The sequence below is a fragment of the Chamaea fasciata genome, unplaced genomic scaffold (genome assembly GCF_029207755.1).
Source record: "Chamaea fasciata isolate MVZ Bird 193981 ecotype frontalis unplaced genomic scaffold, bChaFas1.0.hap1 SCAF_1, whole genome shotgun sequence".
In the NCBI taxonomy this organism is placed as follows: domain Eukaryota; kingdom Metazoa; phylum Chordata; class Aves; order Passeriformes; family Sylviidae; genus Chamaea; species Chamaea fasciata.
Genome location: NW_027094086.1, coordinates 121,022,477 through 121,047,011, shown reverse-complemented (window position 1 = coordinate 121,047,011; position 24,535 = coordinate 121,022,477). Strand labels below are relative to the sequence as shown.

Below are 24,535 nucleotides of genomic sequence, written 5' to 3'. Positions count from 1 at the left end.
GGTCTCTGTGTTAGTAGCGCTGGCTGGCTGTTGTGACTCTTGATGTCTCTTTCCCTGGCTTTGTTGAAACATTGCTCCAAAAATGATAAATAATTCATAGAGAAGGAAGCATCTAAGAAAACTGCAGAAAGCTTTGAACAAACCCTACATACTTATATTAAAATAAAAGCAAGAAGTTTGGCTGCTAGGCTGAAAGGATCAAAAAAAGCTAGGCATGTTTTTTTAATCTAAAATAAGATTATTAATCATTGTCTTGCTTATCTCTTGAAGCCATGCCTGCTTTTTTTGTTTCCCAGAAGTTTCATTTTCTTAATTTTCTAAGAAAAATGTAGTGTCGTGTGCATGGAAATGGGGAGTATTTCCCAAAAGCATGGCTGAAACCTATTTTCTTTTGGCAGCTTGTTTAGTAATTTGCTTTATCTGCCACTCAGTGCTTATCAGATGATTTAGATTCCCTTCTGCCCCTTTACTAGAAGAGCTTTCAATTCCATCTCTAAGGAAGGTGCTAATTAGTAAATTCATCTAGTTGTTAGAAGTAATTGGGTAGTCAGAGATCCTTGGGTGTTTGTATTGTTGAGAGGTGTCTCTTTGGGTAGCACAAATTACTTTTCTAGTTTTAAAAGAAGAGACAGAAGTGGAGAGACAAAGTGCATAGAAAAAGGAAGAGACTTGAAATAGAAGTGACCATCATATCCTTTAAGAAGGAAAGTGTATATTGGTATATGTGTGTGTGTGAAAGATGAGTTAAAAAATTACCAAGAGAGGAAATAGGACAAAAGGGAAGTAAGGAGCAGGAGGGAATTGCCATATGCAGCCTGGTCAATACTGAGGTGTAATGAATGTATTTTTGGTCTTTCCACATTCCTTAAAAAAAACCCCAAACCAAACAATAAATGATTTCACAGCTGAATGAGACAAATTGCTGCTGCTACCTTTTGAAAGAAACTAAATTATTAACATGGCAGGTGTTATCTGAAAATCTGTATGTTCAAGGGGCCTGAATAGTTAAATTTTAAACTGCTTGAGTTGTGGAAAAAAAAATCCAGATAAAAATGTTGTTTCCTCCTTACAACTTGGGCACCACAAATAAGAACAGTAGTTTTAGGGAGCAGTTCACACAAGCCATAGAAAGGGGTTACAGAAGTTTGTCTCACTGTTTTGTGATCCTTGGAAAAATTTCAGAAGACATGGACAGAGTATGACTTACATCAAAAGAAGATTCAGGTATGCAGAAATGTGGTATGTTGGAATTATTTTTTTTTCTTAGAAACCAGAATTTAACTATTTAGCTATTGACATACTATTTTAGTTTCATATGGGTAGCTGGACAGCATCAGCACAGCATGAAAACATCTGTCCTTCTCCCGTAACATGAAAGGCTTTGCCACCTTTTCCTTTGTGTTAAACCTAGACTTTTTGACATCTTTGCTTTTTTTAAAGAAATGTAAGGAAATCAGAACATGGTGACCAAGTCGTTTCTGTTCTGTAACAGTTAAAAACCGCTTCAGCTGTGCAGCTTCAGTGCCTGTCTTCAAAAGCAGAATGTCACCACGCAGCGTGTGCTCCCCTTCTGTGGGGAGGCACGGGGGGAGCGGGCTGGAATGCGCTGGTGTGGGAAGCTGGGTTTGGACAGGGGAAAGCTGCCATCTAGTGCAACTTCTCTGGAGCCACAAACCTCAGAAACCCGCCCGCGTGTGCCTGCACAGCTATGGGATAAGGATGGAGCTGCGCTGCTTTCGGGAGCGGAGCGGTCTCCTGGTCTGCGGCAGGCGCCGTGGGAAGGCAGGGAAGGGATGGTAGCTGTGCGCCTGGGACAGTGACAGCAAATACCTTATGGCTATTTTCAAGTATAACCTAAACCATTTAAAATGTGCTTGGTTAAGAAGATTTGCTGTTTTGCACTGAATTTAACAGCTTGTGAAGTGGACTAGAAAATTATAAGCTACGAGGAGCACCCAAGTAAATTCTGGTTTTGTTGCTTGTGAAGGGAAACCACCTAGAGCATGGCATACATCTGATTGCTGCTGGAGAAAGGAAATAATTTTGTTTGCTAAATCCCAATTTCAATGTTTGAATTTGATCACATTAAGGTAAATGTTAATGAGCAGGCGCATTTTTGGTGTTGCATCCTGTACGGAGAAGTAGTGTAGAAGAATAGCTAGGTTGTGAGTCAGGGCTGTTGAGGGATTGACTCTCACAAACTTCACTGATCCATGTGAAATAGTAGCAGTTGCAGTTTTCTGGAGGTCAGTGGGGTGATTGAGCTCAGTGGGGACCATAAGCTGTGTTAAACAACAGTCCACAAGTAAAGCAAAGCTGTCTTGGAACTTGTTTTCACTCCGTTGTCCAGTTTGGTTTTGATTCCAGTTTGGTTTGGATTTGATTTGGATTGGAGATAAAGGGAGAGAAAACTATTAGTGTGGACCAGAGTTGGAACAGATGCAGATTCAGTGGTGTTACTAGGGAGTCTCAAAGGCATTCATTTGACGGGGGAGATAGTTTCTTTGGTGCCATTCTGATGACAGTGTGTGTGAGGTGCTTTGTGGTTTTGCTTTTGTTTTTCTATTTTTGTGTTCCCAACCCCAACAAGCAGCATTCTTCCATGACAAATATCATGAAAAGGGCTTTTATTCTTGGAGACTATTTGAGTGATGTACTAAATTGTTGAAACATTATACAGTCTGGACATTGACACCTGTTTCAATTGTGAATAGCTAACAGTGAAGCCATGTCTGCATGATGCATTGTGTCTTACACTGCCGAAATACTTGAAATGCTGCTGAAATGAGCTTACAGCATTTTGATGCTTCTGGTAGCTCCACATATATTTATGTAGCCCTCTTGTTTTGTGTTGACAATGTGTGGCCTCTTGTGTGGCTTGTAAACTGTTTTTATTCAGGAACCACAGCCCCCACCCCATTTCCTCACCCATTCTGACATTATTCTTGGTTGCCTAAGTTAAGGTGCAAATGAATGATGACATGAAATCTTCTGACTTTTCAAGAATATGACATTGTAAAAAAAATGCTGCCATCTGAAGTGGAGAAGTTATCATAGCAGTCTCACAAATATTCTAAATGGGGAACAATGAAGAAGAGAGGAGTTCTGCTGAACGTCAGGTATCCCCCAGAGTGTCTATGTGCTGCAAAAGGTATGCAAGTGGTAATGTGTGTGGAAGCGTAGAGCTCCCTGCAGAATTAATGCAGTTTTCAAGATGACTATGTAGCAGCTGGAAGAAGGCCATCTTCAGGCTCTTGTAGAATTTGTGCTAAGTATTTTGAAATCTTTGGTAGGTGAAGGATGCATAACATGAGTATTTGCTGGCATCATGCTAGAGTTGTGGAGCTGCAAAAGTTGTCCTGTTTTAATGCACAGTGCAGTGACTTAACTTTTTATTTTGCTGCGAGTAATTTGTAAGGATCTATTTTCTGTGTTGTACCATTCCGCAGAATCTTGGCTATGGTGTTTTAAAACAGAAGAAATGTCCAAGATGCACACAGTAAAGAGGTGTGTTTAGTATTTTGCCTGTCATACCTATTTAAATTATACTGACTGTAGGCGGGTGAGCAAATACTTTTGATAGTGCAACCAAGTGTGATGATGTCACTGATTTTGTTTCCAGCTCAGTTAAAACGAAGTTCATGCAAATTCATTGTACAGGAAGCCCAGTGAACCCAAACAGATGGATGAGAGAGCTGGCTATTAAACTGAAGCAGACTGTTTAATTCTGCTTAATCTGCCAACCTAACCGTCAAAATTGGCTTTACTGAGTTAAATCTTGCTGTTCAGTTGCCTAAGCAATGTGCTCTTCCTTCGAGATCTCCGAAGTGCTGGTGCCCTCTCTCACTGTCACGAGCCTCATTTGTTTTGAAGCTCTTGGAACAGAACATCTTTTCTTGCCTTGAGGAAACCTGGTGCATGTCAAACAACTATCACAGGTGTGAGTAAACCCAATAAAGTGTGAGTGCAGAGTAAAAGGCATTATTTCAGTAGTTGTTGCCTGTGCTTTTTTAGTTAGTTTATGCTGGTTTAATTGTGTCTCTCCTGGATACTGTCCCAAAAAACAAAGATGAGTGACTGGAACATTTATTCTTAATAAAGTATTTATATAACATATGTCTTGGAAACATAAGGAGATAATCAGTGAACTGGGGTATCACTGGGACAGGGTGTGTATGAAAATAACTAAGGTAGTTTTTCTGGAGCGGAAAGGCTTAAAAACTATTTCACAAACTAATAGAACTTGATGTAAATTCTGTGTCCAAAGAGGAATGTATTGGTGCTGACCACTTTACCAGCTCTCCTATGAAACGTTGCTGAGAGGATGGCAGCTTTACAGATAAAACAACAGGGATAATTAGAGGTTCCCTTGATTGCAGCTCAAGTAGGCACTCATAATAATAGGGTGCAATATACATACTGACTTTTCAGACACTGTAGCTTGCTTTATGTGGATGTGTCTGCTAATTTGTGATTTTAATTTTGAAATGTATTGAAGATTGTAGCATACATATTCAGCTTTTTTTTTTTTTTGGTGGGAAGAATCAAAAAATATTCATGTTAATGTTTAAAAAGGGGAACTATTCAGTTGTTCATTAAAATAAAAAAGTGAGGGAGGGTGGGTTAATTTGAATCATTTAAGGATGCAAGTTGGTGCCAGAGCTAGCTTTAGCTATTCCACATACTGCAAAGTAGTAACTTGCACTAAAGGGAGCCAAAACCTGCTCTTGTGGACTTTCAGAAGCATTGCTATAGTTATCAGAAACAAGATGGGAAGCTGGCTTGGAAGATGATATGACTGGGTCTTGTGGTTGATTGTGTGAGGTGGTTTGTGCACTTGTTTGTGTGGCGGCTTTTGTTGTTGTTTTTGTTGTGTTTTTTGGTTTTTTTTAGTTAACTAAATTTTGTAGTTTGAAAAGCCTTTAGACTGTTTTAAAGAAATTTAACTCTACTGTTTGCTAATGTGAAGAGCTTACATCTTCGTAAAGCAGACTATTAAAATGTTGCCTGTGTACTTAATGCTCTGTGGAGTTATCTAAAGGGCATTATCTGAGCCATGAACTGTGTCATGCACACAGGTTGGAAGGAGATTTGTCCCGTGGCTCTCAAGCCATCTGGTGAGCTTCAATTAGTCATGTATAGACTGTTGAATTTTCTCTAGTGCTTGAACTGGTATTAACTGGAGTTTGGTTGCCTGGTTGAATCTTCTGCTACATTAAGTTTCTATTGCTCTAGTTTTTGAAGTAATATCCTGCAGAAATCTTGTCTTGGAAAGTGTTCCTCATGAGGCAGGGTCCTTGTTATTTTTCATGCAGTATGCTACAGTATTTTTTTACAAAGTAGATCTTGCCTTATGCAGGAAAAACAGAAGGAAGTCTGTAACAAAAGTGTGTGCTTTTGGTCACCAGAAATGTCCAAAAGTGCAGGAGTGCCTATTAAATCTTTTCTGTTGTTGTTCCATATTTTTAAGCATTGAAGGAATAAATTCTGTTCATCTTCTATAGCAGAAGTTAATCCACTGGCTTTTGTTATCCAACCCATTAATGTCTGGCTGAATTACAGTAACTATTCAATTGCTAATCTAAGATTTAAAGCAATGTGTGCTACAACTTGGGGATTTCTTTTTAGTTGGAGTTTGTCCATCTTGCAATTTCCAACCACTGGATCTCATTCTGCCCTTGTTTGTTACAGGTAAAAGGTTTCTGGTCAGTCTTCTGTGGATACTGAAAAATTCCTGATGAAGTCCATTTTTAAGATTTCACTAAATTTCACTAGATAAACTAAATTTAGAAACACTTCCTAACCTGTGTTTTTACATACTTTTTAAAAATGTATCCACAGATACATTTATATTCTATATTGCTTGTTAATGGGAGATATTAATTTGATTGCTCATCAGTTCAATGTGAAACTGGCATTAGTGCCATGTTAACTCTTCTCTTGTGTCCTCTTTCCTCACTAATTGCCCTCCACACCAGACTTTCCGAGATTTTGAGGCAAATATGTGTGTGTGCGGTAGGGAAGAGAATACGTGTCAGGACAGTGTGTTAGAGGTACTTCAATCATTTTACTTACCTTTTAATTTTTGGAGCTGAATGTAGAAAGGAATAGCAAAACTTCACAGCAAATCTGTAAAGCTGAAGCTTGGTCTTCCATGTTCATATATATTTTCATATTTCTGTGGGCATGTTGGGTTAAGTCACAGTGAAAAGAAGGTTGCCAACTGAGTATGGATTTTAACTTCATCCATTTCAAAAGTTTTGTTTTTGCTGAGTCTGATAGGTACCTTGTCTGATATGGGGTTCTTCTAACTAATCCTGCCAGTCATTCAAGGAAGCTTTTTGGGTTTTGCCTCTAAAAAATTATCTTTAGTTTAATGACCTTTCTGCTGACAATCAGTAGGGAGTTCACAGGTCACCTTCTTTTCCTGTTGGAAGGCAAGGATTTATTTTTATTCTAGAGAATTCTTTTCCAGCAGAAAATCTTTTGTAGTCTGACTTTGTGGACATTATTTTAGATGAATGGACATGTGGATAATCCAGATTCTAAATTCTGTAATATAATCAAAAACTGGAGGACAGCTAGGATGTTTTAAGTTTTCAGTGGCAGTTAAGACTCACACTGTTATCAGCAGTCATGCAGAAATTCTTCCTTTAGTTGCCTGATCATGTACTCACGTTTTTACTCTATGAAGAAAGGCAGTCATGTCATAGGAGCAGAGGTTAAAAAAATTTCCTTTTGCACTCATTTCTCATCTGGTATGTGTTGTGTTATGCATATGTCACAAGGATTAATGCTTTTTTGGTATCAGTTTCTTGGTTCTTTGAGTGAGAGTTTCTGACTTGCTTTTCCTTCTGCATAGAAAGAAATAGATGAATTGATTATCAAGTGAGATGAGGTGCAGCAGAATTTATATTCCGCAACAACTGAATTAATTTTGGAAGTAGATCAACCACCCCCTTCTGAGCACTCAAGAGCATTAGAGGTGAGAAAGTTGCTCTGATCAGTATTGATTTTGAGACACTGAGAACCTGTTGAGGGTGTTTGCTCAATGTGACACATTTTATAGTTGGAGACCTAGCAGCAGCAGATGAAGCTTTAGGTTACATTTCCAAGTGAAGCTGTACAGCTGACGCCTGTAGCTCTGAACAGAACTTTTGATCCTGGTCTTCTAGATGTCTTGTTTCCAGAGGGGAATTATTATCTAGATCTTGGATTTGAGCATTAGATTTTCTTTTATGGTACTGTGTTTGGTGACCGACAAGACTTCACAAAGCCCAGAATGTTTAGAAGTCGAGTGTTAATGAGAGAACCTACAATTTAAAAGGTCAATGCAGTTTCCTTGTAAATTGTGGTAGTGTGTTGGTGGGTTGGATTATATGCTTCCCTACCTGGAGTCTCTTTTCCTCCCAGCCAAACCAACAACAGAAAGTAAGGATATAGTTGGGGAAATAGCTCCATAGTGGCAGTAAGAACTTTTGCAGAGGACTTTGCCAATAAAAAATTTACTAACTATTAATATCAGAAATAATACATTTTCTTTTTTATTTCAGAAATATTACTTCCTTAATTTTGACTGTGCAAGTGTGTGTGGCGAAGGAAAATTTTGTCGGTAGTTGGGCAGCTTGTCTGTATAAATTCCAGAGACTTATTCATCCACACATATATGAGATTGCATTCTTATGAATAATCACCAAGGTTACAGTCTGCACATAAGTTTGTGTAACATTGAAGCGGCAGTAATGAACTGAAGCATTGAAATTTTCATGGAGTTACTCAATTTCCAATGGATTAGTTTTTAAATACCATTAAAAATATTTGATACACTTTTTTTTTTTTTAAAATGGTCAGATAGACAGATTGGTTTTAATTGGAAAAGATACTGGATAGGTAGCACTCTGTGGTTCGTTATTGCTGGAGGCTCTGTGAGCATCCTGCTCCTTCAGATGGAGAAAAATTTGGTGTATTTCTTGTAGGTTTTTTTCAGTTTTATAGTTGGTTTGGATATTTTTTGTCTGTGTGCATGCTTAAAAGGCTATGCTGTGTAAGACCACTAGGTGGTAGGCATTAAGCATCTTCTAGGTAATTGTACAGAAGTGAAATTTTAACAGTGTTTTGAAAATATTTGAAGGGGTGCTGAGATACTGCTACTAAGTGTGTTGATTGAATTTTGAGCTTTAGCTTAACAGTATTGATTGTCCTCTCTTGTGATAGGAGCTGGAACTGCTTCTGCATCCACATGCTGATTAACTTGTTAGTGTTTAAGAGAACCGTATTTATAGCATGAAAAATAAATGGGAAGAAATAGGATGTAACTTACAGGATTCTTTCCTCTAAGATAGCCTGATGGAACACATGCAGATACTCTTCTGATGTGATTGGTGCTATTATTTCTGTAAACAGAGTGTGATATTGGATATGAAACTTTTACTGATCACTTTTCTCTGCTGTATTACCCGCTTTGGGCTGCTGTTAAATGGCCGATATTTTTCTCTCCCCTTCAAGAGTGTTCCACTTAGACCTGGCTATTTCCTTGCCCTGCCATTTTCTACCCATGTGTATCCTGGTGTATTGAGTCCCCGCTATTTAGAAAATGCAAGGAAATTCTGTTGTAAACTTGAATGATTTATGTAGTCTCCATAAACATAGCACAAACCTCTTCTTGGTACTTATTTACAGGGGAGCATATTTGTACAAAGCCCATGCCACTTGGCTCAGCTGGAAATTGCTGTTTAAACAGCTGATTGTAGGGAATGAATGCTGCTCATTGTAGCAGCTCTTGTTATGAAAGTAGGTTTGTAAATTTTATAAAATGCTGTTTGTTCAAGAACTTTTTTTTTGTTTTTGGCCGCTGTATTCAGTAATTATAATGTGAGAAAATTCTTATTCTTTTGGCCCCAATCTTAATTTTTGCAGTGGTGTGTCTATAGTGCCAGTTCAGGTTGTGGCATCATCATGCATAGTTCTACAAAACTGCTTAAACTCACTTCCTCACCTCCACAGTACCTGCAGCCCTCAGAAAGGGGAGGCCACTGCTGTTTCAGCCTCTGGTGGCAGTGTCAGTCATTTTCCTTATTGTTCTGCTTGGTTGCTCAAAAGGCTTTACATTCAGAAGCATTACTTGACTGCTCTCCTTGTTTCTTCGTACAAATTCACTTTGTTTTCTGAATTTGTTTTGTGATTTTTTTTTCCCTGAGTTTGAGCAGTTCTCTGAGGAGCATAAGGAATTGAACCCCATTTAGCTCTTTATCCTGATGAGCATGACAAAGTCCATTGGGGAGAAGTAACAAGAATACAAATAACTTCTTATGAGCTGTTAAGCTTTTTGTGGTGTATTTTTCTTCCACACTTTCAGTTTAAAAATTAGAGTCAATGATCTCTGTGTGAGATTCTTTTCTGTATTGCATGTTCTAGTAGACATACTGGCACTTGATTTCATCGGAAAGTGGAAAGTAAAATAAAATAAAATACACTTCACTGGATATAGAAAGAGACTTTCTTAGTAAAAGAAATTTTACACCAACAGATAGTGCTAACTTTTTCCGTGTTAAATGAATCTTGATTTTAGTAGGTCATATGTGGTCACAGAATTCATCAGGTATGCAAACCTGTTTTTGTTTGATTCACTTGACACACAGGAGCTGACAGCTTCTCTGGAGATGATGTATGGTCAAGATTCTGAAGCAGATGACTCAGGAGGTATTTCAACAGCTCTTTGAGTGGCGGAGTGTTAAAATGAAGAAATTAATTTGTGTCAGAAATAATACGGACGTAACTCTGCAAATTCTTGCTGACTGGTTCAGCGACATCTAAAAGGTACGACGAACAGTCAATCTTTCCTGTTGGTGAAAATGTTGAAATGTGACACTGTCTATCCAAGCTTGTGAGGCATGGGCATTGGTAGGGACAGCTGTTTGTGGCAGGAAGATTGTGCACATGAACAATGGCTCTAAATCTCAGTGTCTCAACATAGAGTGAACGGTAATGCATTGAGGAATAGAGTGTTAATTTTCCTTTATTCTTGGCGCAGAGAGCCAGAATTCATACAAAAGATGTCCTCTCGAAAGAAAACAGACGTATCAGTGCTTTTATGCAAGTTTAATTTTGGGTGTGTTCTTCCACCTTGGTTGTGTGGCTGAAATGCTTTAATTCGTTCTTTCAAATGGTCTTTGAATAGAAAGATTTTAGATTTTAAAAGGTTCTGTTTCTGAAGGTGGTGTTGAAGGGTTACATAAAGAGCAGCCAATCTGACTGTATGTAATGCAGGTACAGGCTGCAGACAAGTATATAATAGATTTTCTTTCTCATTGAAATGCATGGAAAATTTATACAAATAAAGTGCACACTATTCTGCAATAGCATTCTGATGCTCTGTGTCAGTCTGAGTTGTAGGAGGTTTGGAGGAATGAAATTTGGTGCAGGTTGTTTTAAAGTGAGATGAATGGTGCAAGTGGATTACCATTCATTGAGTTCTGCTTGTAAAGACAGCACAAACTAGGGAGGTAACTTTGAGACTTTCCTACCTCTCTGCTTAATATTTATATTTTTCTTAGTTTAGGACTAAATCTTCCTGGAAAGATGGTCAGCTGCTCCCTCTCCATTCCTGCAGGCCCAGCTTCCTCAATCATCTTCTTGTCAGTATTGCACGTAAATATTCTGTTTGTGTCAGCACAACCTCCCTGCCCATGTGAGTTGTAGACAATCCCAAGGGTTGCGCCCTCTCATAGGGAATAAGTTTTCTGCTCTTGCATTTCATTATACCCAGAGCATTTACTGTAGCCAGATGCAGCAGTTTAGACTTGGTGCATGTCATGTGGAGTACAATGTTAATGAATATAATTACTTACAGCTGTTTATAATCATGTTAGTTATTAGAGGGGGCAAACAAACATGCAGGTGGGTTTCTGTGATTGTAGTTCAGAGTGGTGTTCTTCATGTAGAAGCATGGCTGAAGTTTGTTAGTATAGTAACAACTTTGGTTTACCTATTTAAAATCTGAACTTTTCTTTAAAAGCTTCATAGGTACAGGAAATGTACAGAAATTTGGTATGGATTGGTAGAGCCCTAGTTGGTAGACCAAGAAAGAAATTTTAATTTGTTCTTCTTTGTCACTTCAACTTTTGCTATGCAATTTTTCTATTGCAATTTAACTTCTACCTGTTTCAAAAAAGGTGAGCAATTCTGTAAAGGAAATGTTTCTTTGAAATATTTCCCTTTATTTTAAATACATACTCCTCTCCCTCTTTTTCTGAATCCAAATTCATCTACTGTAGCATCCATGAGAATCTATACAATTGGAAATGTATGGATTTGGGTCAGTAACAGACAAGGAAAATTTCAGATCCTGTATGACTCCTTTCCAGTATGCATCTCCAGGCTTTCAGGAGCAACACTATATGAACTCACTGCTCAGTTTGAGTTGTTTTAGGTTTTATTTTTTGTGTGGTTTTGTTTTGTTTTGTTTTTGTTTTGTTTTTAGTTCCTTTGAGCTTAAGACAATAAAACACTTTCACAATACTTAGTGGAATACATAAGTTTGATAGGTAAATAAACAAGTGGGGTTTGCAGGTTTCTCTTACGACTGTCTATCTTGCCTGTTAAATACAGGACCATATTTCTATTTTAGTTCTGGTTACCAGTGTAATATCTCTTCTTCTGCAGATATGAGCAACAAAACTTTACTAAAAACAATATTGAGTGTAATTATAAGCTGATCTCACGGATTTTTTTTTCTGCCCCTTTCTGCATTTTGTATCTTGAAGTTATTTCTGACTTTTATGAAAGTACTTATGGTTTCTTGGTGAAATATTTAACCTCATGCCACACTTGATAAACTGTGAAATAGATCCCAGGATGTGTCTTCATCTCGGGCAGTACCATATAGAAATGTAAATCTCATGTACTGCTGTGTGGGCAGCACATATTGATTTTTACCATGAAACTCAACAGGAGAGGGATTTCAATTCTTCTACTGTTTCATATTTTGACAAAAAGCAAAATGAGATTAGGAAAATAAAACCCAGTCTAGGGAATAATTAACTTTATTTTTGCCTGGTGAATCTCAAAGCTGTTAGTTCCAGAAATTGTTATATTACTCAAGTGTGAGGTGAGATCTGACAGGAATCCTGATTATATTTCCAGCAGGTCTAACTCTGCATTTCTTGCTTGTCTTTGGTGTCTGATTGCTAACTTCTTATTTTCAATTGCAAGGCTGATTGCTTGGGTAGGTTTGGGGTTTTTTTCCTTTCTGCTCTTTGAAGTGTTGTAACCTGATGCCATAAGCACCTTCAGATTCAGAGGAAGTGGTTCACAGTGGGGATGAAATTCTTGAGTTCGCTTAATGAGGAAATATTGGGAAAACTGGTTCTTCCCCCTCTATGTGCTGAGAAGCTTATTTTGAGCTTCACCAAGTTTTTGTGCATGTGCTTAAAATACAGGTAAAAATTCTGTTTGAAATAATGGGATTGCCTCTCTGGGTCCCTGTGTTTGCATAAATTTACTTTTTCCAGTCTTAAGAAATTAACAGTTTTTCATCAATTTCATTTTGCATGGGACAAGTGCTCTTGCCTTACCAGTACTCTTTTTCTGTGCTGGCATTAGCCTTTTTCTCAGTTATTTACATTTATCAATAAGCATTTCCTCCATTCTCTTTTGCTCCCTCTGAGGTACTTGCATTGTCTCTGCAATGAGAGTCCCTGCTGTGCCAGAGAATGGCCATTTCAGTAAGTATTGTATCTGTCTTGATGTAGCATCATACTGACAAAAAAACAGGAGTTTATCTGGTGACTGCTTTTGGTAATAGAACCAATGACTCTCACTGCTTGCGTGCTTTAATATTCCATATCTATTTAGCTGTACCAGCCTTAAAGAAAATTCTTTAGTAGCATGTGGAATATGAAATTGGACTTCTGCATAGAAGTACCAGGCAGATTTATTCTGTTGAAACTCTTGGATGAGCTCTTCGGCGTACTAATTTCCCTTTTTGAATCTCTATAAGAAGAGAGAAAAAAACCTGACAAAATAATTTCTTCATTAACAATGGAATTTCTCAGTCAAGGTTTCACATCTTAAAGATCAGTGTGTATAAATGAAGAATGACTCTCAATCTTTCTCTCTCTCTGTAACTCAGTCCAGGAGCATGATGAAGCACAGAAGGGAGTAATTATGAGTACTTAAAATAAAGTTATATATAAACTCACCATGAGCAAAGTATAATCACTGTCATACAGAATAGATACTTGGCATGTGTTGAGGTGAGCTTATGCTTTATTTATTTCTAACCCTTTCTGATACAATTTATTTTTGGTAAATGTCCCATTATCTTTTTGGAAGAGAATTCTAGGAGTATATTGGTGATGAGAGGTTGGTTGGGTTAAAACTTCAGAATCCCAGTGACACATTGCCTTAGTCAATAGTTCATTTCATAAATTTAAATACAAAGATACTTTCTTAAAAAATAAAGCATTGAAAACTGGAATCTCTAGATTTGTGACAATTCAGTAGTATGTAGCTTAAGGGAATTGAGCTTTAAGGAGAATGTTGGTTTTTCAGAAGATTGTTAATGTAATTAAAATGAAATACAGTAAAAACCCTCTTCTGTGGGGAAGGACCCTGAAAAGATGAATTCAAATAGGCTCCAGGCTGTTTCTTTAATGCATTTGAGTAAAACATTAAAATAGAAAGATTTAACAATTTCTGATTTTTTCTTTTCCTCCTAGTTCAAAAAATCAGGCAATGGAATTGTTGAATTGAAGACATGTTATTCACTACTTATTATCTGTTAAGAAAAGCCTAAAGGCCCAGCTGAGGTGGAAGCTGTTTGAAAAGATCAGATTTTATAGTGTAGGAATTTTTATCTGTTGTTGTTCAGATGGGTTAAGAAACTTTACCAACAAACCTCTTACCAAGTAAGAGGTAACTATGCAGAACAGTTTGTGTTTTCTGAATTCAATTTTGCCTTTAAATGTGGAAGTTTTACAGGTCCCTGAGACCAAGTTTGAATGGTTTAAAAACCAAAAAACTAGCCAACCATCAAGGAAAAAAAAAGTACGTAGACTTCGCTGTTTCAGTCTCCAACCACGACATGTGCTTTTAACGAATTCCCTCTGGTGACTGGTGCTGTTCACAGCATGAGCAGTTTCGTCCAATTTTTTCTACTGTGCTGGTTACTTATAACTTTGTTGATAATGTGTGTATCTTCTCCTTGGTGGCAAAAGTCATCTGTTCCAGTTCTCAGGGTTCCCCACTACTCCTCAGAGAGCTTTAAAGAAGGTAAATACTACTTCAGCTTCACTGCTGTTGGTTTGATTGTACATTAATTATTCTAATGATGATGCTTTAGGAAAAAAAGAACCTGCAAAAAAGTTTGCCTCTGAGCATTGTGAAGGGGCAGTAAGCTCCCAAGAGGGATTTAAAATGAGATGCACCGAGGAAACCTATTGGGAAAAGGATTCTTGAGTAATGAGGTGACATGAAGGAATGCCTGCTTATGGGAGAAAAAAGTAAATGAGTTATGAAACCTGGTGTTGCTGGTAGATTAATGACATTGCAGGTACTTTTATATGTGACCAGCTAATTAAAATAAATTTAAAAAAAGCTCTTTGTCTTAGGAAACAAGTAGTCAAAGCGCTAGAACATTTGGCTTGTCACATAAATAAAGGGAACACCTTTCTCAGTGATCAGATTTTCAGAGATTCTCTTGGGTTTCTAGGAAGGAGACTGAGTAAAATACGCATTTGAGAATACATTCAACCCCAGAACTGCTATATGGAAGCTGTTTTTAAATCCTCATGCAGTAGATTACTGTTGCTTGGTATAGTAGCAGAAAGAGAATTATACACAGACTTTGTTATTCCTAATGCAGTCCAATGATTACAGTGATTTTGAAATGACATAAACAAACTTCTCTTTTACTTAACATAAAAATCAATTCCAACTGTCACAGACAGGCAATTGTACTACTTGTTGACAGCTGAGTTTTGTGAAAGGTCATTCTAGGTACAGATGGTGTAATTGTGAAAAGTACAAGAGCTGAGGAAGACTTACAGGTATGGGCTGTGCTGAGATGAGCAGATCATGTGACAGAGCAGGAAAGTTTCACCCATGGTTCACAGCCTGGATCAGGTTTGTGCCTCCTCTGTCAGGGTGTCAGCGCTGCTCAGTGCTCCTGCTTTCTGCAAGGTCGCAAAAGGATGGAGCTGGCAACTCATGTGTTAGCAAGGCCTCCTGCCAATCTGCAAACTTGTCTCCTCCAGTCTGGCCAGAGCTGGTGCTGGCTGCCATCATGGAAGGGGGTAGGAACTCAGGGTCTGGCTTTTGTTTTGACAGTAGACAGTCCCAAAAATATGTTGTAAACCAGGAGGGGGGAAGCAACGAGTAATAGGTACAAAGCAGGAAGGTAGAGAAGGAAAAAGAGGCAACCTGGCAAAACTAAATTCTTCAAAATGGTGCTGAATGTCCTTTTGTATTTGTAATATTTTTTTAAAAAAATTGAGAAATTTTGCAGTTTGTACTCTTTGCCGCCTTATGAACTTTAATAGTTTCTTAGTGCGTGGTATTCCAGGAAGGAGAAAGCATCCTACTTTCCTGCACTAGGTGACATGTTGGACAGTATTTCCTCCACCTCCTTGTTGTCTTCTGGCACTGTTTTGCTGCCTCCCCAACTCAGTAGAGCTCCCAAATTTGAAAAGTCACAAGCTACCAAGCCAAGTGCTCATGTTCCCATGCAGTGATTTTGCATGAGTAGTTAATATATTTGAACTGGTTTGCTGAGTACCAGCTGGAGCTGCAGGTACATGGGTGGGTCTTTGTGGGAAATACTGGCAGTTCCATCTTCTCTGCAGTGATGGCTTCAGTAAAGCCTCCTGTGCTGTTGCATTTTAAGAACAATTCCTAGCAGAGATGTGAACTGCAAGTTGATGAGTGACCACCATCAGTTACCTGTGCCCAGAAGATGAAGCTGATTCATATAAGAGTCGCTCTTCATTGTGCTTTATTCCCCATTTAGAGAGCAGTTTCTTAAAATTAAGTAATTTTTCTATTTGGATGAATGAGTGATGAAATAGATTAACTAAAGTGTAGCTTGATGTCACAGATGTTTATAAATTATTAACATGGTACGATTTAGTTAGAACACTTTTGCTACCATAATTCAGATCTGGCTGTGTTCTAGAGGGTTTTTCACATAGAAGTGAGGACAAAAGAAAATGCAAAAAAACCCCACCAAAACAACAAAAAAAGAACAAAACTAAACCACACCACACCACCCACCCCTCCCAAACAAAAAAAAACAACCAATCAAACCAAAAAAAAGCCCCCAAAACCAAAAGGAACAAAGACTGTTTTACAAATAACTGGTTCTTCTTCAAGGAAATATCCGTGGTGCAGCAAGATAGGCATTCGGGAACCTCATCCAAGTTTGCCAGATGAATTTCAAATTGCTCCTCATGTTCAGCTCAGACTTGGTGATCTTTTGATGGAAAATTCTTAGTATTGTATTCAGCATACATGCTTCTAGGCAACAGTGAGGGCCGAGGGGATTTTACTTGGTTTATGAGTACAAAGTTCACATTTGTCAGAGTGTACTTACCCCTCAGCATTTCTTTAACGTACAACTTGGGCAGGGACTTTCAGTCATATTTTTAAAAGTCTATTTCTTTTGACCTCTTGGACTTTCTTCTGACATTATTTTTTCCCCTCTTGTTTCTGTGGAAGGGAAACTTGAGCCCCTTGCCTGTTTCACGCTACTGTAAAATTAGAAAAAATTTTTCCTTGCCATTTTTTTTCACATCTATCCATTTTCATTTGGAACCTGGTGAATCTCTTCATACTAATGTTTGGTTTTGTTAAATTAAAGGGGAATACCCACCAGTGTTATGTACTCTATATTTTTTCATTTACTGCTTTGCATTCAAACCCAGGAATTTGGCACGAAAAGCAGATGGAACACATGAGGTTTATGTTGTCATGGTATGTCAATTGTTAGGTGAGGAAGGTAAGGCTCTTCTTGTATAGAGGTGCTTGGTTGGATTTTAAAGTGAAATATTGCATTTGAAGTGCTGGGCTGAAAAAAATGTTCTAAATTGACTATTTGCATAATTCTGGATAGCCCTTACAAATAACAATTGAGAAGGTAGAAAGCCCCAGAGTTTTCTTAATATTTAAGTCAGATCTCAGAAGGAGCAACTAATAATTGAATGATACTGTGTTATAGACTTGAAGAATAAATCATGGAGAATCAGCCTCAAAGGAGGTATTTGTACTAGAAACTTACTTTTTTCTGAAGTCAGGAAGTTGACTTTTTTAATCTGTCTTACTACACAATGACTGCACAGTGTTTGAGCATTATTAAAGCAGCCAAATTAAATTTATGTCATGTAAATGCAGTTGAAAAAGTGTACTGTGCCCTTTATTATTTGTTTTGTGTTTCTTTTTTGTGCAGCAAGTTTTCCTATGCCTCTGAAACAAATCTACGGATATAAGTGAACCCTGCATGATGCAAATTGTTGTTGATGTTTTCATTCTTTCTACTGTCAACTGTTATTCTCTGCTTGCCTTATGACAGCAACTGGTATCTCCTTGAACTCTATTTGCAGACCCTTTTTTGAAGCTTATGATTGCCCAAGGTCTCAGTGACTTTTTGTGAATAAGAAGTAGATCTGTGCACCTTCATGCTTCACAATTTGGCTCTCCAACTTGGAAGTCCATCTTCATTAACTTATCTTTCTCTTGGATGTTAATCATTAGCACATAATTTTATAGCCTCATATCTGTGCATTCTTTACCTGAGTGCTTGTTTTTCCTCAGGTTCATATTCTTGTGTAACAATTTTCTGTGGTCTTTCAGTCTTCTGGCCAGGAGTTAAGACCAAATAATAAATCCCTCTTTCTTAGTTATACTTGTGTATTAATGATTTGCCAGCTTTACAGAGATGACTGTTTAATCATGGAGTTAAATTACAATAGTGTTCATTATGAGGTTAATGTATCCTGTTTACTGTGTTTAGGTTGAGGAAATGTCATGATCCAGTACCAGGCCAATACAGCTGTAGTGGCTTCAGTGTCCTGGCAGGGTAGCTTATGTATCACTGCATATCACTTATACAGTACAATAAATAATCTTGTTTTATTATATCACTTCTCTACAGTATGTCTTTTAATAGCTTCACTTTGACCATTTTCCGCAGTAGTGAAAGCATTACTGATAATGCACAGGACTGTCTTACAAATCCTTCTGCAAATTTATTTCCAGTGGGACACTATCATGGAAAACAGAAGAATAAAACATGGAGCATTTGAGCAGGGGGGTTATCCTGTAAATAGTGTATCTTCTTGCTTATTATAGTTGATGGATTTTTTATTAAAAAATTAAGTGAATCTCATGAAACACACAGTGCTAAAGAAGATTCAGTAGTTCATGACTGAACATTAGGGCCAGCTTGGGGGTTTTAAACATATCTCACAAAACTTGTACAGAACCATCTGCCCAGAGCAGCGTTCAGGATTGTTCATAATAATCTTTAGACACTAAAACCCCCTAACTTTCTCTCATGCATAAAGGAAAATTACTTCAAGGATGTAGAAAAGATTACTTGGGACATTAAAACTAGTTGCTCCACTTCTGCTTTCCATAAAATTTCTGCTGTGATAATGTTCTATAAATAAGGTCTGAAGTACGCAAATCAAAATTTTAATGGCCAGTTTCAGGGTATTATACTTTTGTGTTCTTCTGTCACAGCTACCCTCTGAAGGGAAAAGAACTGCTCTTATCTCATGAACCATTGATGAATTTAGCTAGTATTGTTTTCAGCAGGGATTAATAAGTTTTACAGCCATTATTAAGAGCAAATTTCTTTGACATTTTTTACCTGATGAAAAGAAGCATTTGATTTTGACTTTGTACGGTGATACAATCACCTTACAAAATACAACACAGCACTGCTGGCAGTTTTTAAGGATTCATTCTGGATTTGTGTACATGCCTGTGCCCCAACCACTGAAGTTCACCAGAAAGCAATCTGTGCTTCCTGCAGAGCACAGAAATACAGATGAGAGTTTTATTAAGAACTGTAATACTAATAAATATCTTTCAGCTGTTTCTTGGGGAGTCTTTTAGACCTCTGGCTATTAATCCTCGTCCCAGTTCTTGAGGAAAATCTATTTTGCTTCAAAGTGCTTTATCTATAATCAGCTTATTCGGAATTAATCTCTGCGCCCATCTGCAGGCTCCTGGCAGACTGGTAATTTCCCTTCCATCTCAATCTCGTGCCCAGAGGAATTGCACACTTGTAACTAGTAAAATTTCTGTTGTTTTCAGCAAATGTAAAATTGCCACAGGAAAATAAAGTAAGGCTTTAAAACAGGGATATTAATGTTAGGTAACTGTGTAGCAAGAGCAATGTTTAGCAGTAAGACCTTGCAGCCACTCATTTAGCCACACCAAGATTCGATGTTCAGTCTGTTTCAACATCCAGTTTTTTGTATTAAAAAAAGTATAAAAAAGCAAGTAAGATCAAACACAATGCAATGGAGTAAACACGATGAAAGGTTGTCCTACAGCTGTATTCCTTGTAGAATCAATTTTCAGTTTCTTTAGTGTGAGAAGGGGATATTTGTTGTTGACAGACATTTGACAGTATCTTGAAATGCAAATATGCAAGTACAAAGCTTTACAAGCTCTTCAAATGCTCAGATTTTCTTCACTTAAAATTTAAGAGTGTAGTCATGGTTCACTCCTGTATTTCTTTGCATGCTTTGGATCCTCTTAGCCAGAGATTTTCCTTCGAGTACTTAAAATGTTTTATAAATATTGAACAGTCCTTTATGCCTGCGAGATCCACAGTTTTCAGATCTCATATTTTAACCCAGATTTCAAGTTACTTGGGAAATGACTAATTCTCCGGAGTCACTCTGATAATTGTTGAAAAAGTTGGAAATGGCTTGTTTCTGTCTTCAAGTTTTTGACTACTTGTGTACAATCCCTTACATCCCATATCCTCCCTGGGTGAAACAGGGATAGGTGAGAGATGTACAGTTATCTTGTATTTTGCTGTTAATACTGACCCAGGTCAGAGGAGTTGCTGGCTTGGAGACTGTGTACAAGCAAGCCTTCCTGTGTAAAAATACTGTTCCTGTTGAGTTTTGGCAATCTAGATTTCTAGATCAGCATTTGAGATTGTCTTTCTTGTAGTTCTCCAAATCCCATGTTACTCTTTCTCCTCAACAGCTGATGTTTATGCATATGTGTAGAACTGTGGTTTTATGTCTTGCATATGGAGACTGGTGCTGTTAATGTGCTAAGCATTTAGGCTTGTAATCCCTTCTGATAAATCCAAAGAGTCTAAGTGCAAGTGATGGTTTAATAGCAAAATAGCTGCTGTTGATTTAGAGTCCATTACTTTGTGTTTTTCTCCCCCTTTGCTCCTCTAGAGAGAAAAAACAATATGAAAAAAATTAAAATATAAAGTTATACAAGGTGAATGGCACCTGTTTCATTCATCCTCAGTAAAAAGGCCAACATGAGTATTTCTGTAATTTATGGTAGTTCAGTGAATTAATATTTCAAAACTTCAAAACCTCACATTCTCCTGGCTGGCACAGGGTTGACAGACCTGGTACTGAACATTTGCTTGAATTTTGTTGTTAATGAGAACTATGATGTTAAGTGTTGCTGTCCACTGGGAATGCTATGGTACTACATCTTTTGAAGGCTTTAGGCCCTAAGAATTTACAAGATGTGTTCATCAAATGCCTGGATGTTTTTGCAATCCAGTTTGTTTTGCTTACTGATGAAATCCTTCTCCTTCTGTTTGTAGGATGATAAAGTTGAATCTCTTCTCCTGAATTTGTTCTGCTGTAACAGACTGATGCCTGAGCAGGTGCTGAGGAATGATTGCTTCCTCGTAGTTGATGTGGTTCCAATTTCACTGCAACCAGGTGAAGATTATGAGCTGCATAAAAACCAAAATTCTGAGACAACATATTGAAAAAAAAGTGAAATAACAGAGGAGAATGGAGAAAACTCTACTCAATAGATGAAAACTTTTCCATCAGGTGTTTGAGACTCTTTCTTTGAAATCATTGGCCTGATCTGAAATATCAAAGTGTAAAATGTTCGGTAGGTGCATTCACTTTTTGAGATTATACAGTCTTCACTGTGTTTCCTTTTCAGTATGTTTTATTCTAATTAAGTATTGGGGGTTATAAGTGTGATTTTACTGACTGTGTTCTTGGTTTGTCAGCCTTTTTCTTTTACTCGTATATAGGCTTTAAATTTACAGAGACCAGCCTTGTTAAATGCCAGAGATTTTTAAGGTGAATCTTTAGTGAGTTGTTTTTTTTTTATTGAATTTTCTATCCCTCTTCATGCTCTAAATTCAGATAACATATTCCTCTTAAAGATGTTCTAAGGCATTATTTTTTTTCTGGAGATTTGTTTTTATTTCATAGACCAGCTGTTTTTACAGTAACTGCCTTCAGGATTTAAGTCAACACCCCAGTATACTGCTTTGAAAACTGGTAAAAGAAATGGTGAGCACCCTTCCTCTTTTCTGTCTTTTTGCCCTTGAAAAATGCAATTGACTTTCTAGAGAGCAGCCATTCTTCTAGCTGCTCCTTTGCTGTGCTGCTGCCAACTGAAATATTCTACACACAGCTTTGCAAAACCTACTGTTTACTTGCTCTGTGTGCGTATTTCACCCGTTAGTAAATGGGTTTTTTTGCAGTAGCTATGAGGGTGTGATTTTTCATGAATGGGTTTGTTTGCCTGCAACACTTGGCTGTTGATATTTCTATTGAAAAAAGTTTTGTCAGCTCTTTATCTTTACAGGAAATTGTTGCTTATCTTTAGGAAGGTTTCCTTTTTTCTCAGAACGGAGCAGGTCAGACTGTGTGCAGTGTTGCTGTAGCAGTACATTTAGCCTCTGGGTGTTGCTCTTGGACAGCAGAGCTCTGTTGGCAGACTGCTGTTTTGTGGAGGAGTTAGTGAAGCTGCTTGTTGTTGGATGAAGAATGTCAAAATGCGGTGTGTAATAGGCAAGCAACAGCACCAGGGGAATTGAGGAGCCCTCAGGTACAATAATATGTCCACAGTGGATAGATGATACCCTTGGCAGGCTCGTGTTTGATATTATTCTTGGTTTTCTGTCCTTAAACCAAAGTTAGATTTTTTTTTTTAATGTGGAACAGTGTATAAGGTGCTCATTGTCTTTCTTTTTCTTCATTATATGATGCTGATTTTTTGATTTCTGTAATGTGTACATAATCAAAGACAGTAAATTATAAAAGGTATTTTTATGACATAAAAAGTATTTTTATGTAGAAATTTTGGTCAATGTGATAAATATTTTCATTACAGAAAACAAGGAAGAATAACTCCTTGCCAACGAATACAAACATTTTAGAAGTTTTGTGGAATGCTTTCCAAATACTGATTGCACTCTTTCCCTACTAACTAACATTTTATTAATTTCATTATTAAAGTTCTAACTCTAATTTCAATGAATGTTAAATACTGAAGAGAGGTTAGACTAACCTCGTTGTTTGTATCATGCTGTGTAATAAATGTTAGAATAAATATTTACCTAGTTTTCATGCTTCGGAGTCCGTGCAGATTAAAGTGTACTTAAATCCCCAAATTGTTAACCTACTTGGTTTTCTGAAACCAGAAGTCTTCATGTATGCTTGATTAAAGAAAAATAAACTGCAGATTATTCAAAATTTCTTCACCACCTATAAGTGTTACAAAACCTTTTGTTATGTATGAGCCTTTTCCATTTGAATTAAATGTTGATTAAAGTTTTAGTGTCACCAGTTCTGTTTGTTTCTATGTTGACATTTTCTATGGTAATTTTGTAGCCCTGGCTTGCTTTTTCTTTCTTATTTGCCAGAGGCCTTAAGAAAATAGGTTGATTGAGGGTCGTGCTGCACAGGTCTCCTGCCAAAGCTGAATGCTAATCTATGGTAATGGACTGCCTGCTGTGTGGTTTGAGACATCTCTTTCAGCTGCATCTCTTCTGGCTAGAAATGGGTACTTGGAGGAGAGGGAAAGGAGGCTGAAATGATCCCGTAGGAACCATCTGCCCCCTTTGCTCGCTTGCTGTTTCTTCTAAGAAGCCCAAAGGAAATTGGCCTCGCCCTTCCTCGGTGTCAGCAATCTGCAGCTTTGAGCAGAGTCCTTGCACAGACCAGGATGGTGAGGGCCTGGGTATATTGCTTGGCTGGGAAGTAAGGTATTGGGAAGTTGTCAGGGGCCCAAGACTCCTTACAGCCTTTGTCAGTAAGCCTGCAGTTCCAGCCTTAGTGACAGCTTTCTTTTGTGAGGGCTGTTACCTTTGTTACTTGTTCAGAGTTGTGTTCTGTCCTCATTCCTCACCTTGATGCTCACCAGCTGTGCCTTGGAATCAGTCTTGGCTTTAGCCCAGTACACGGTACCCAAGCTGGCCGTCACAGTTGCCTTCTAGGGTGTAGAAATGGTGACAAAGTTACCTCAGAGGAAATGCTCTCTTCAGACGCCTGCAACCACTTCCTCTGGCTTTACCTAACCCAGCCTGCAGACCTGCCATAAGGCTGCTTTTCTTTCGGAAGAGGAGTTCTTTCAGCACATTGGGAGAATATCAGCATTTCTTTATCTCCATGGTTTGGGTGGAGCAGGAGGAACTCTCAGTTCTGACTGCTGCAGCTCTGGTTGGTTCTGGAGACTACTGCTCTTCTGTTCAATACCTCTTATTCTTCGTGCCTACCTTAACATCCATAATAACATTACTACACCTTTCCAAGCAGTTTGCTGCTCACTTCATCAGTATTTAATACTTATGCCTATGTAGTTCTGAGAGGGGTTGGGGTGGGTATTTTGTACTTCAAAAGAGATTTCTCCTAGTTATGAGTCCTTCTAACTAGTACTCACTGGTATTTAAACAGTTCTTTCCTGTAAGTATGCATAGCCTGCAGTTTAAATTGTATTTCTTCATAGGTAACTGCCTCAAGAACTTCCCCTAAAAGATTGATTTCATCTGCAGTCACTTAATTTCCCCAATTTGCAAGGAAACTGGCATGAATTTATCCTGATTTCAAATCAGGAGTCTGATAGCTTGCAAGTTGATGACTTTCTAGACTGTGATGAATGTTTGAGAGCCTGATCTTCATTCACATAATTTAAAACCGTGGTGAAAACTTTCCTCAGATTTCTGGGTGTGTGCTGACAGGCAATAAGATAATATGCTGTGCCATAGCTCCTGCAGAAGTTGTCCTGGACTGTGTGTTTTTCACAGCAGACGTAGCATGGCTAGATAAACAATTTTCAAATTGCCCTAAATCTTCTGTTATCCCATGGGGTGATGGCACATGGAATCAAATGGCACATGGGAACAGGAGCTGGGTTTTGGCAGCTTTAGGTTCAGGGACTGCAATACATCAAGACCACAGTACTCAAAAGGCTGAGCTAAAATGCTGAATTGGACTTTTTGTAAATATATTTTAGTATGTTATATATGTCTAGTGTTTGTGTGTTAATGCTGTAAGTTATGTTACCAACAGGTGCA

General features: G+C 37.9%; 1 long non-coding RNA gene across 1 annotated transcript; it reads left to right on the top strand.

Moving 5' to 3' along the window:
• Positions 1-481: 481 nt before the first annotated feature.
• On the top strand, positions 482-22,794 carry LOC136288680 (uncharacterized). Its single transcript, XR_010720553.1, has 3 exons — positions 482-1,224; positions 9,639-9,816; positions 20,813-22,794. It is a non-coding gene; the product is annotated as an uncharacterized lncRNA (long non-coding RNA).
• The last annotated feature ends 1,741 nt before the right edge of the window (positions 22,795-24,535 follow it).